Raw genomic sequence first — 12773 nt, 5'->3', positions numbered from 1 at the left:
TACATTGGCAGAACTATTTAAAATACAGCAATGCTCCTTTCTTTCATGTTTATATATAATGACATATTTGTAACAGATTTTTGTAGGCTATTAAGATTGTGTTCCAATTTCTTGTCATGTAGGCCTATTCTGTAAATATAATATTAATTCACTGACATTGGGAAACAATAAAACTATAAAATATTAAGGTGCGTTATCTTCGAAGAATCGGGCTGAATACTCTGAGATTCCACTGTGATTATCAAGTCTGCCATGGTAACAAGTAGTGAGATAACAGCTGATGTTTATGCGGTCCGGGGTAAAACGCATTAACTTACAATTTTGGCCACTCGCAGCGCGACGGTGCGTTTCTCCTTCTAACACACCGAGCCTGGAGAGAGATTCTTCTGGATGCGATTGTGGGGCTAACTCGCAGACTATCAGGCATATCGTTGAGGAATACCTACTACGTTTGTTTCCTGCCCGCCTGGAACACCATTCCCGAGACCACGTCTTGGATAGGAGCATCAGATGTCCAATTATAAAATGTATAGTGTTTTGTAATATTGTGTAGGAGTACAAGGTAAAAATTAATCAGTCCAAAACAAAAGTAATAGAGTGCAGGCGAACGAAGTCAGGTGATGCAGGAAATATTAGATTAGGAAACGAAGTCTTAAAGGAAGTAGATGGGTATTGTTACTTGGGTAGTAGAATAACACGATGGTAGAAGTAAGGAGGGCATAAAATACAGACAAGTACAGGCAAGGAAGGCCGTTCTTAAGGAATTAAACTTACTCACTCTGAACATTGACCATGAACCTACTACGCTGGCGTAGCAGGGGGGAAAGGTGATACTCCCACGTGGCGCGTCCCAGGTGTCGGATAGGGGGTTCCTAACCGGTTTGCAGGCGGACTTGAGGAACTCTCGCGAACCAAGCACACAACCCCCTGTGGGTGGGGTGCGCAGACGAAGAATTCACCTACGGTATCCCCTGCCTGTCGTAAGAGACGACTAAAAGGGGCGACCAATGGGATGATCCAATTAGAATCATAAGACTACTTGTAATTCGTACCATTACGCAGGGAACACCATGGGTCGCTTTTACTTGCGCGTGGTACCATTATGTTAGGTACGCAATAGGTTTGTGATTAGTAGCGACATTGTGTGAATCAGGAGGTGGTTCCTACAGTACATGTGATTCGTACCCCTATATGATCGACACCATGGTTCTGCCTTACCTATGCTCAGTTCCCACTATGTGAGGAATTCCACGGGATAGTACGAGTCCCTGTGGTTAGTATACTAATCTGATGAACATCATAGGTTTGTGTTGCTTGTAAATAGCGTCGCAGTGTGCGAAACACCATAGGTCTGTGTTACATGTACGCATTACACTGCCTGTGAATAGTACCAGAATGTGTGGCATACCGCGAGTCTCCGCTACTTTTGATTAGTACCGCAACATTACACATAGCATGGTTCTACTTTCCTAGCGATAAATACCATTATGAGGGACCGATGACCTGGATTTTGGACACGTTTCGACTATAAGAATAATCGATTCAGCATCGTGCTATAAAAGCAGTCCCTTGGTCAGTAATACTATTGTTTCGCGCCAGCTTCTGTGCATGTGAGGTACTGTGGGTCGGATTCACTGATCGTTTTAAATTCATATCCGTCCATCCATTCATTCTTTGTCTCGCGTTTTGAATTAGGTCAGTGGAGGATTTTGGACTTTTAAGTTGTCATTCCATTTTTTCTCATTTCCTACCATTAGGGGCCGATGACCTCGATGTTAGGCTCCTTTAAACAACAAACATCAATCTGAACATTGATATAGGAATTAGGAAGACTTTTTGACGACTTTCTCCTGGGGCGTGGCATTGTATGGGAGTTAAACGTAGACGATAACTAGCTCAGAAAGAAGGAGAGTACAAGCTTTTGAAATGTGGTGTTATAGAAGAATGCTGAAGGTGACATGGTTAGATCGAATCACGATTGAAGATATAATCGAATTATTCAGAGAAGATCGATTTCGTGAAATTTGACCAGAAGAAGAGATAGAATGATTGGATACATCTTAAGACATCCAGGACTTGTTCAGTTGGTTTTGGATAGAGGTGTAGGCGCTAATAACGGTAGGGGTAGACAAAGGTATGAATATGACAAGCAGATTTGAGTAGATGTAGAAATAAAAAATTAGCACAGGATAGGGAGGCATGGAGGGCTGCATAAAACCAGCCTATGGACAGATGACCCAAACAACAACTGTATATATTATTACTCACCAAATCGAAACCTTTCTCTACACCGATTGCCGCAATGTTAAAATTGCCTCTTTTCTTCTCCGTGTATTTCTCCATTAATGTTTTTACAAACATTATATTGTCACTTGCCTTCATTCGATTTTTGAATCATGATTGGAGTCTCGACAGGATCGAGCACCCCTCTTCCCAATTCATTAGTCTTTTCCCAATATCCTTGTATATATCCTGCTTAGTGAATCTACCCAATAGTTTGATCTGTCACCACGTTTCTAATGTATAGGGCAGTCGATTCCTTCTTGCCTTATTTTGGAAATCTCACTCAATCGAATATCTTGGTGAATATTTTAACTATTCATTCAAGGTAAAAACTATTCTTTCCGACTTCCTTCTAGAATTCATTTTTCATAACTGAAATTCCTCCTGATCTTCCTTTTCACACTTTTTCTAATAATTCTTTTACTTTACTCCATTAGATGAAATATCTTTATTAGACAGGATGCGTTCCAGTCTCGTTGAAACCTCCCAATGCATCCTGTTTTAAACTTTCCTCACCACTAACCAGTTTAAAAAAAAATGTTTGGTCTATTTTCTATGATACATTTAATTATGTTATACATTTTTCCTTCTCTGCAGATTTGATTTATTCAATTTATTGATGTCTATTGTTAGATTCTCAGCTTATGGTTATCAGCTTGTTTCTTCTGCCACAAGTTTTTTGTGTCTACCAGTAATTCTCTATATTTTATTTTACTACAGAATGCAATTCTTATTTATAGCACTCCTACCTTCCTGCATGTTTTTAATGCTTTCATTACGTCCATTATTTTCATTCTGAATTCTTCATTGCAGTTCGGAGAAATGATTTCATTCGATCTGTACTTAATGTCGCACCCATCACAAACTACCATCAACTATTTCATGGCAGCCTTGACTCCTCCACGCGCAGCTTCTCTCCCGCTATCAATACGGTATTTTCTATTGCCTCATCTACGTGGTTATTTTCAGTCACTAGACCTGTAAGTTACAAAGTTTGGCAACGAACCAACAGCCCCTGTACAGATGCGGAAAGGAGTGAAACAAGGCTGTCTGCTCCCACCGTTCCTTTGCTGAGAAAATCAGCATTGAATCTGTGACAAAAACCAAGTTTGGTGTGAAAATAGGAGGCAGACTAATGCAGACCATCAAATTTGCCGACGATCAAGATATAATTGCGGGTAGTCTAACAACTTTATCCAAAATGTTGCTAAAGCTGAATGAAAAAAGCTAAGGAATTTGGTATGAAAATGAATATTAATACAACAAAAGGTGATGATTTATTTAAGCGTGTCAGAAACATACATTATACTTACAATTATACAGAACAATAACAAATCTGGTACTATAATTATTAATCATTTCTGATGATGGCAGGTAACGATGGGATTTAAGCTCTACATCAATACAAAATTAATTAAATGTGGTGTGACCAATAAGCGGCTAATTTACATGCTTCCTTGGTAGCGTCGATGACATTCTAGAGAGAGCAAGCAGTTGGAGACAAGTTACAAACAAGAAGATGGCTCATTGTATGTTCTTCACCACATTCACATGGAGTGGAGTCACAAACAAAACCCCACTTTCTCATGTTGGTCTTTGTTCTTCCAACTCCTGAACGCAACCTGTTGAGCGTCTTCCATTTGGACCAGCTTTCCTCGTGGCCTGGAGGAAGTCTTTCGGAAGGCATCATCCATCCTGCAAGGTGGCTAGATCTGGAACGCCATGAATTCACTCTGAAGTTCGATGGTGATTCAGTTGTATGAAGAAAGCTTTTCCTTGATTTGAGCCGTTGGGTTGCTGGATGGTACCCATGATGTTTAGTAGGAACATTACACATGATGATCAGTGGTGAGCCTGAACAACAAGCAGCACAGTTCAAATACCTTGGCAAGATCATAACAGAAAACCTCCAGTGTCACACTGAAATAAAAACACTAATAGCAACAGTAAAGCAAGCCTTCAAAACAGTCCCTTCTATGTCTCTAATTTTACGTAAAAGATTATTATGTTTGGTCTGTTGCGCTGTATTGTAGCGAGACCTGGACGTTAACCAAGAATGAGATTAAGCGGCTAGGAGCCTTTGATGTTGGCGTCAGCTGCAGCGGATAAGTTGGGTGGAGAAGACAATCAACACTGTGGTATTGAACTTTGTTCAAGAACAGAGACAGCTGTAGAATCAAATATGAAAGAGATCAATTTCTTTAATGGGACATAGGCCTCGACATAGGAATGTCTTGAGGAAATTTTGGAAGTTAAAATACCAGGGAAGACCAAGAAAGATATGCATGATGTGAACTCAGGATTCAGGAGCTATGCAAACGCAAAACATATTGCATCGGATCGACCCAGCTGGAGAAGACTCATCGCATGGGAAAAGCAGTCATTAGACTGAATTACTCAAAGAAGAAGTAGAAGACCTATAATTTCGAAAATTCACCCTTAAGTCTATTATAAGGTATTCTTCCCATCTGTATTTTGGCACTAATCACTCTTTAATATTCCAATGGTAAAAAGTCACACTTTTCTCCTCCACCTCACTTATCAGAAATATCTAATGCATCATACGTTAAATAAATAAATAAATAAATAAATAAATAAATAAATAAATAAATAAATAAATAAATAAATAAATAAATAAATAAATAAATAAATAAATAAATAAATAAATAAATAAATAAATAAATAAATAAATAAATAAATGTTATATGTAATCAGCCTCATCAATTTTTCGTTGGAGACACCCAGACTTCAATCTGAAAGACGTTTGACATTATGTCGCCGTAATACTACAACTGGGTCACTTTATAATAGCATTTTTGTAGAAAATTGGCTTGAAAATTTCCTTCAAACCTAATGCACTTGTGGAGAAAAAATACCTGACAAACATTCAGGAGAAATGCGTTGAACTGGTGAATCACATGATATATTTTGAGATATTATCATAATATTGTTGCAAAAATGATTTTTTGAAATTAGAAATAAGTTATCTAGTTATTGCACTTGTCTGAACGTTTGCGAGATGATGAATTATCCACTTGTGATTTTTAAATGCAACATACCCAGTATCAAAGATGTAGTTAAATTCCAGAAATTACAGACTGGCTGGACACTTTTAGAAAAAAATGCAAGAATCTTCAATACTTGGTTCCCTTAATAGCATTTCATTAAAATTTTACATAATTGATGTGATAAGATATTCGAGGAAATGCACTTTATTTACTCGCTGTCGGACGAGGCTTGATCTCTTATCACCTCGCCACTTTGGCTCTTCTCGAGGGGGAGTTCTTCATTAAATGGCCGGTACTCGGGTGCTAGAGCTGGAGGAACTGAATTGAACAGAGAAAGCAGAACATCATGCTTCACCTTTGATATAGACTACGCAGACGTGTACAAAGGTTTGATGTTCGACATTTGTGATGTTTCTTACTTTTTGTTGCTGTCTAGAGACATAAATTGAGGATATTATTGACAAGCTTGTTGACGGGAAAATAACTTCGAAGATAGTGATTTGGTGGTTCGATACGAATGCATTCAACTTTATTTCTACATATGTAGGTGGAGATCTAAAAGATAAATACCAAAGATGGAGCCAGTCGGAAAAGAAAACTGTGGAAATAGAGTCTCCCTAAGTGGTAAATGAAACTGCGTATGGCTTTTAGTGCCGGGAGTGTCCAAGTACAAGTTCGACTCGCCAGATGCAGGTCTTTTGATTTGACTCCCGTAGGCGACCTGCGCGTCGTGATGAGGATGAAATGATGATGAAGACGACACATACACCCAGCCCCCGTGCCAGCGGAATTAACCAATTATGGTTAACATTCCCGATCCTGCCGGGAATCGAACCTGGGACCCCTGTGACCAAACGCCGGCACGCTAACCATTTAGCCGTGGAGCCGGACTCCCTAAGTGGTGAAATAATATAATCAGTTCATGGGGGGATTAGATCTGGCACATATGTTGCTGGAGATATACAGAATTAGAGACATTAGCTTGATCTAGTGGTACATGGGAATTGTGTTTTGGTGTATTAGTCTTGTAGTAGTCAGCGAAGAGAAAAATGTATGTATTCCCTTGTACAATTTCAGTTAGAAACATCTCAAGCACTGACTAAGGTAGGGAAGATTCTGAATCGAATGCGTAGTCGACCAAGTGACAGTCCAGTTCCAGAACCCAGTCAAACAAAGTTTGCTCGGAGACCAGTCCAGGACGTCAGGTATGATGCATATGGACGCTGGCCTCAGTATGAAACAAAGAAAGGCCGATGTAAATTTTGTCCTAGTGGAATCACCCAGCTGACCTGCTCTAAATGCAGAGGTAATTTGTGCTTGACAGCAGCTAAGAACTGCTTCTTCCAATTTCGTAACAAGTAATTGAGGAAACATTGCAATTTGATGCGTGATTTCCTGCTCTACTTACTTTTGTAGAATTATACAATGAGACAACGTTAGATATAGTTTATTTTGATTGCTAAATGTAATTTTTTGTACATAAGAACACCATGTAAATTGCTCAGTGAAAAATGAATGTCGCATTTGAATGTTACCACAGGCTCCCAATGGTAACTGAGAGCAACATGTTGGCTTTTTCAAATTTATATGGGGAATTTTGAAAATTGTTAAGAAACATGATCACTGTGTTCTGAAACAACTGTTCGAAAGGAGAAAAAAATTATCCCAAAAAGAATAACTTGGGACTGAAACGGTTAAGCAGAGTCAGGATTTTATGGCAGTTCATTCATATCAGTCCGATCAGCATTTCCGAGAAAATGCAGCTGATATCGTCTTGTTGTTTCCTCTAAAACCATGTTGTGATGTGTATGGGTTGTCCAGGAGGGGACACATAAGTAGGTGGCTTGGGTCTTGTTCAGCACCACATTCACACGAGGTGTCTGCGTTTAGAGAAATAATTATCTCCTAATCTCTTGGAAGTGTATATAAAACAAACAAAGAACCACTTTGTAATGGTGTCACTTTTGGCAATTTTTTTTTGCACAGAACTACTTAAGAGGATAATCCTGTACTGAAGCGAAAAATTATGTAACACCCGTTTCTGGCCTTGAGGTACGCCTGGATGAGCATAAATTAAAAAATATGGTGTAACTATCCTTCAAAATGTAATAAAACCTTTGCAGTCTATCAGACACACAACGACACAACAATTTCAGATGTAAATTAAAACACTATAAGCATACCTGTAAAAAGAGCATATTATATATGTTACGGGGATACTCGTGGAGCAGAAAGAGGTTAAAGAAGGTGCGGGCTTGAATGGGTCTAACTACGATATCAAGAATAGATTTAAAACTTTAACAAAGGTTATATTTCTTTTAGGACTTCAAACTTCACAATTTTTCATAACAATGAAACATCAGGTACAATGACAATCTTTAAACAAGACAAGGAAAATCCAAAATTTAGTGATTTTTACAACTTCCGGGCTTCGAGCCCCTACTTTTACAATTTTACAAAAGGAAGAGGTATTATTTAGTGAGGGGCAGAAATTCCCTAATTCAAGAACACTTGCTCCCTAAATCACACTATCTAGCCTCCCCGAGGTACACTTTACAGTTACAAAATTTGAAAAAGATCTAACAGGCTCTCAGGTTTCCAAGCCTACTCATGCAACCTCAACTTACAATCACTGGCCTCTCAAGGCACCACTTACAATTTGTAAATTATTTATACAGGTGTATTTAATACCCAAACTACGGGGCCTTTATGAAAACAGAACAGGTTAAATAACTTGCCCAAACACTGCGCTCCAAGATAATAAAAACTTAAAAACTTACAGGGCTCTAGGCCGATGAAACAGGGGCTATTCCCAAACTACTGAGGTGACTGGCATAGAAATTATTTTAACACATTACAGAAGGAAAAACAGTTACAAAACGTAGTCACCTCAAACTAAGATGAAGGAGAGCTCGAGAGGGTACATCACTATCTATCCCCGATTTACAGTTAAATATTTTACGAAATTTTTACATTAGCCGAAAGAAAGTTACATTTTAGAAACGTACATCTGGTGGTGGATATTTTCATTTCATATTATAAAATGAACAATGTACAGTTTATAGGAAATTTATTCCGAAATGTATTTGTCAAGCAAGTTCTACTTTTTCTGTTTACTTGTAGTTATTTTTGATAATTCCGTACCGGTCCATAAAACATTCCGTCAAAATATGTATTTATTAATAACGTTCTATTTTTTGTTTATATGTGATTATTATTAGTGAAAACTCCGTATGTAAGATTCGTTCAGAAAATGTACTTGAGAAACAAGTTCTATTATTGTTCTGTTTTAGAGGTTTTTTACAACTTGCCTTACGTCGCACCGACACATATAGCTCTTATGGTGACGATGGAATAGGAAAGGGTTAGGAGTGGGAAGGAAGCGGCCGTGGCTTTACAGAAATAATTATCTCCTAATGCCTTGGTAGTGTATATAAAACAAACAAAAAAACCAATGAACAAAGAACCACTTTGTGATTGTGTCACTTTTGGCATTTTTCTTGCACAAAACTACTACGGAGGATAATTCTATACCGAAGTGGAAAATTATGTAACTGTTGTTTTCAATTCTTTCTCCTTTCCGTTCGATTCTGTCCTTGAGGTACGCGGGGGTGAACATAAATTTAAAAAATGATGTAACTATCTTTAAAAATGTAATAAAAACTTCCCAGTATGTCAGAAACACAACAGTTTCAAATGTAAATTAAACCATCATATTTATTTATTATCCATGAAAAAGTCCTATTTTGTCTTGCATATTAGGACTGTAGGTTATAATTAGTTACCTTAAATAGTACAAACATATAATAGAAAATTTTTGAAGTGAGTGATTACACACACAATTTAACTAAACTGGGAGGAAAGGAAAAAACTATTCTTAAATTTTTTTCTAACATAAACTGCATCAGCTTAAAAAAATCATTTAAACAACAGATCTTGTGAAATATCCTAAAAATAGGTTTGACTAACATTACTGTACACAAATTTAAGTGTTGTTCCAAAATATATCTAGCTTTGCTGAAGAAATTAAAACACTATAAGCATACATGTAAAAATCACATATTATATAAAAAGAATGCCATGTTTCTTTCTACAAGAACATCCTCAGATTATATCAAATCACTTGAATTATGTGCAACACCAGCATTTGCCAGGTGTGAAAATGGAAAACTACGGAAAACCCTCTTCAGGGCAGCCGACAGTGGGGCTCGAACGCACTATGTCCCAAATACTGAATACTGGCCGCAGTTTCTTTTCACAGTTTGATTGTGAATATTGTTAATATGTAGGGAAGTTTGCATTAATAGTTTTTTTGCTACTTGCTTTACGTTGCACCGACACAGGCATGTCTTATGGCGACGATGGGATAGGAAAGGCCTAGGAAGTGGAAGAAAGCGGCCGTGGTCTTAATCAAGGTGCAGACTCCCCCATCAATAATTACCCACCTGGCCGAAAGCAAAAGCTAATCTGATATGAAAACGAAGTGTGAGACAATATTTGAAGTTTAGAGACAACATTATATTTTTAGTTGTTGTATAGATGAGCTCATTAGAAGGTCATGGAGAACGGAACTGTGATGAGAACAGCTCAATGAGCCCTGGCGACTGTAATGTTGAAACAAGCTGGTGTTGCGGAAGAGAGAGAGAGGCTGGAGAGGCCCTTGTGAATGTGGCTAAAAACAGACCAAGGACTTCCAGTGCGTGCATAATATTAAACCAGGCATTTCGTTTCGCCGATGAAAGTGTGTTGTACTGACACACAGAGAAAGCCTGCTGTAGACTCCAAGGTGGACTGCACTATGCGAAGAGTTCTCCGTTCATGTGTGATGGTTTTAATCCATAAACCTCCAGAGTCTGCGCATCAAATTTCGTTTCCTGTTCAATTCCTCTCTCCCGAAAGACTGAGATTCGAATTCTGGTGAACCCTGGGCTGAGATTTTTTACCGTGGTTGAGATTTTCTTCTAAAACATAACATGGCGTAGGGAAGGGCATCCGACCTTTAGCACCGGGCCAAAAAAAAAATACCTCGCTTGCTCCAGTGACTCCAGAAATAGTTGGGGATAAGCTAAAGGAAGCTTTTATTCAATAATTTTCCCATATTTAGTTTTTTTAAATCAAATAATCTAGAGATGCGAACAATTGAAGTGCCTAGTATCAAACATGGACACGAGCCATTTTCTTAATTTTTCAGTAGAGCCACGTTTTTGTTTCTCTATGTTAACCTCCCGATACGAGTGTGAAAATTTTTGTGTGCCATATTGTCAGCCCTATGAACAAGAAAACCATTGTGGACACTTAAGAATTCCATTCTAAGGCAATGTAAAACACGTTCAAATATGACGATGTCCATTTTTGAAACTAAGATTGACTTTTGACCGATTTTGATACAAACATCCATGCAATTGTCCACTTTTGAAACAAACTATCTTATACTTTAATAACAACTAACACGATATTCATCTGAACTTATTGTGGTCGTCATTTTCTTCAGATCTTTCTCAACGAGTCCAGAGGTCCTCTCTGACGGCAAATATGAGTTTCCAATAATTGGAAATATCAGTTCTCATTTCTTTGCCTCCTTCTCTAGCCACTTATAAACAGACACATTGTCAGGGCGCAGCTTGCTTTGAGATGTGCCTGTTACAACAGACAGTTTGTAACAGTAAAGTTGTCTGGAATAATAAGCCGACTGATCACTTAATTTTGGCAAAGCGAGGTTCTTTTGGCAATCATAGGACATTAAAAGATAGTCCTCCTCTATTTTTCTTCACCTGTCGATAAAAATTCTCTGCTTGTTTCTTTGGGGATAGTTCTCTTCAAAATTAAGGTTGTTCTTTCCTCTTCATTCTTTTCAAACTTAATACATTGCTCTAGTTCCAAGCATGTAGTGCACTCATCTGTGCCTGGAGAAGAAAATGAGCCTAAAATAAACTTCCTTTACTTGCAATTTCACTTCAGGTGGAGACTCCGAAACATTGCCTTCCATATTAAACGTAAATATTTTCCCAAATACTTATGTTATGAGTAAAACACAGAAAAAACATGAGCACTAAACTTCCAAGCACGCACCGACAAGAGAATGTAAACAAATTGTCGCCATGCCAGTTTGATGTCACTTGTAGCAGTGTGATTGGCTGAAACGGTCATGTCTGTTTTTGATAGAAACTTTGTTTGGAGGTGTCCGATTATGGAAGAAACGGCATATTTCTTTGTTAAAAATGAAGTACAAATATTCGTTTATGAAAGACATGGGCCACTAATTCAGAGAGAGCATTAACAATATTATAACTTTATATTCCTAACTCAATTTTGATTTAGGTGGCGCATGTCCGTGTTTGATATTAGGCACCTCAATTTAAGGATGGTGAATTGACAAAATGCATGGCTTGTAAGAGAGTCATGATGCTCTCACGTATACAGTAATTTTTTTCAATTTATTTAAATTATTTACGTAACAGGATGTGTATGATTCCACTTAAGGCCGTCGAGGATGTAAACTGTTTCATTTCATTTCACTTTCAACATTTCGTTTGTTACAGACATATCCTTTTCTATACCTTAACTTTTACTAGGCCATATTTATTACGAGTTCACAAAAACGTCCCACATAACATAAGCCGAGACTTAATATTTACATTTCCAATTACCAAAGACTTCATTTTAATGTCAGCAACACATTTGGTTCACTCCAAAAAGAATTTACGTCAACGCCGCATTAAATGACCTTCAGAAGATATTTTCAACTGACATGAACTTGCCATGTTAGCCTCAACATACAGTAGTTTTAGCTTAACTTTTTGCTCTATGATATCTTCTGTTTTTAGTTTTAAATCTTATTCGAATTTTAGCTGATGATGTTCAATATTCTAAGGCGAAACATGTACTAATCAACTAACAAGCTATAACAGCATCATTTTTGTTAAAAACCCGCATTGCATTTAAGCGGTCCACCTGTTCAATACGTATATATTTATTTTGATCCAGAACATATTTCTCTAGAATATTTCACAAAATACATCATATATAGAATCGCATTAATAGATTGGTAAGATATGAGTTTAACCTTTTCACTCCCAAGTTTCTTTCTGCCTTATGCATGCTCCGTACCAGATTTTCCTGGACGTTTCGACAGTGGTTGTAATAGGGCATAAATACTTTGTATTACAAAGCTACTGAAAAGTCATGGAACGACAATATTAGCAATAGTTTTCTCCCAAAACTTGAAAGAACTTGGCGTGATAAATGTCGATAGCTTGTTTCACTGAAACTTATCTCCACTATATTAATAAAAAATCAGACTCATCATTACTGCCTAAGATTTCTAAAATATAATCTTTCGTTATGCTTTCTTTACACTCCATTGCACCCATCTCAGCAGACAGCTGTGAAAGAAAAACACCAGGCACATAATTATCGTCAAAAAACGGTAAGGCGATTTATGAATCGTCCGTCGTCTGAACAAAGCATGTCAACAGCAGCGTT

Source organism: Anabrus simplex, chromosome 10 (assembly GCF_040414725.1).
Source record: "Anabrus simplex isolate iqAnaSimp1 chromosome 10, ASM4041472v1, whole genome shotgun sequence".
Lineage (NCBI taxonomy): Eukaryota > Metazoa > Arthropoda > Insecta > Orthoptera > Tettigoniidae > Anabrus > Anabrus simplex.
Note: the sequence above shows the minus strand (reverse complement) of the source record.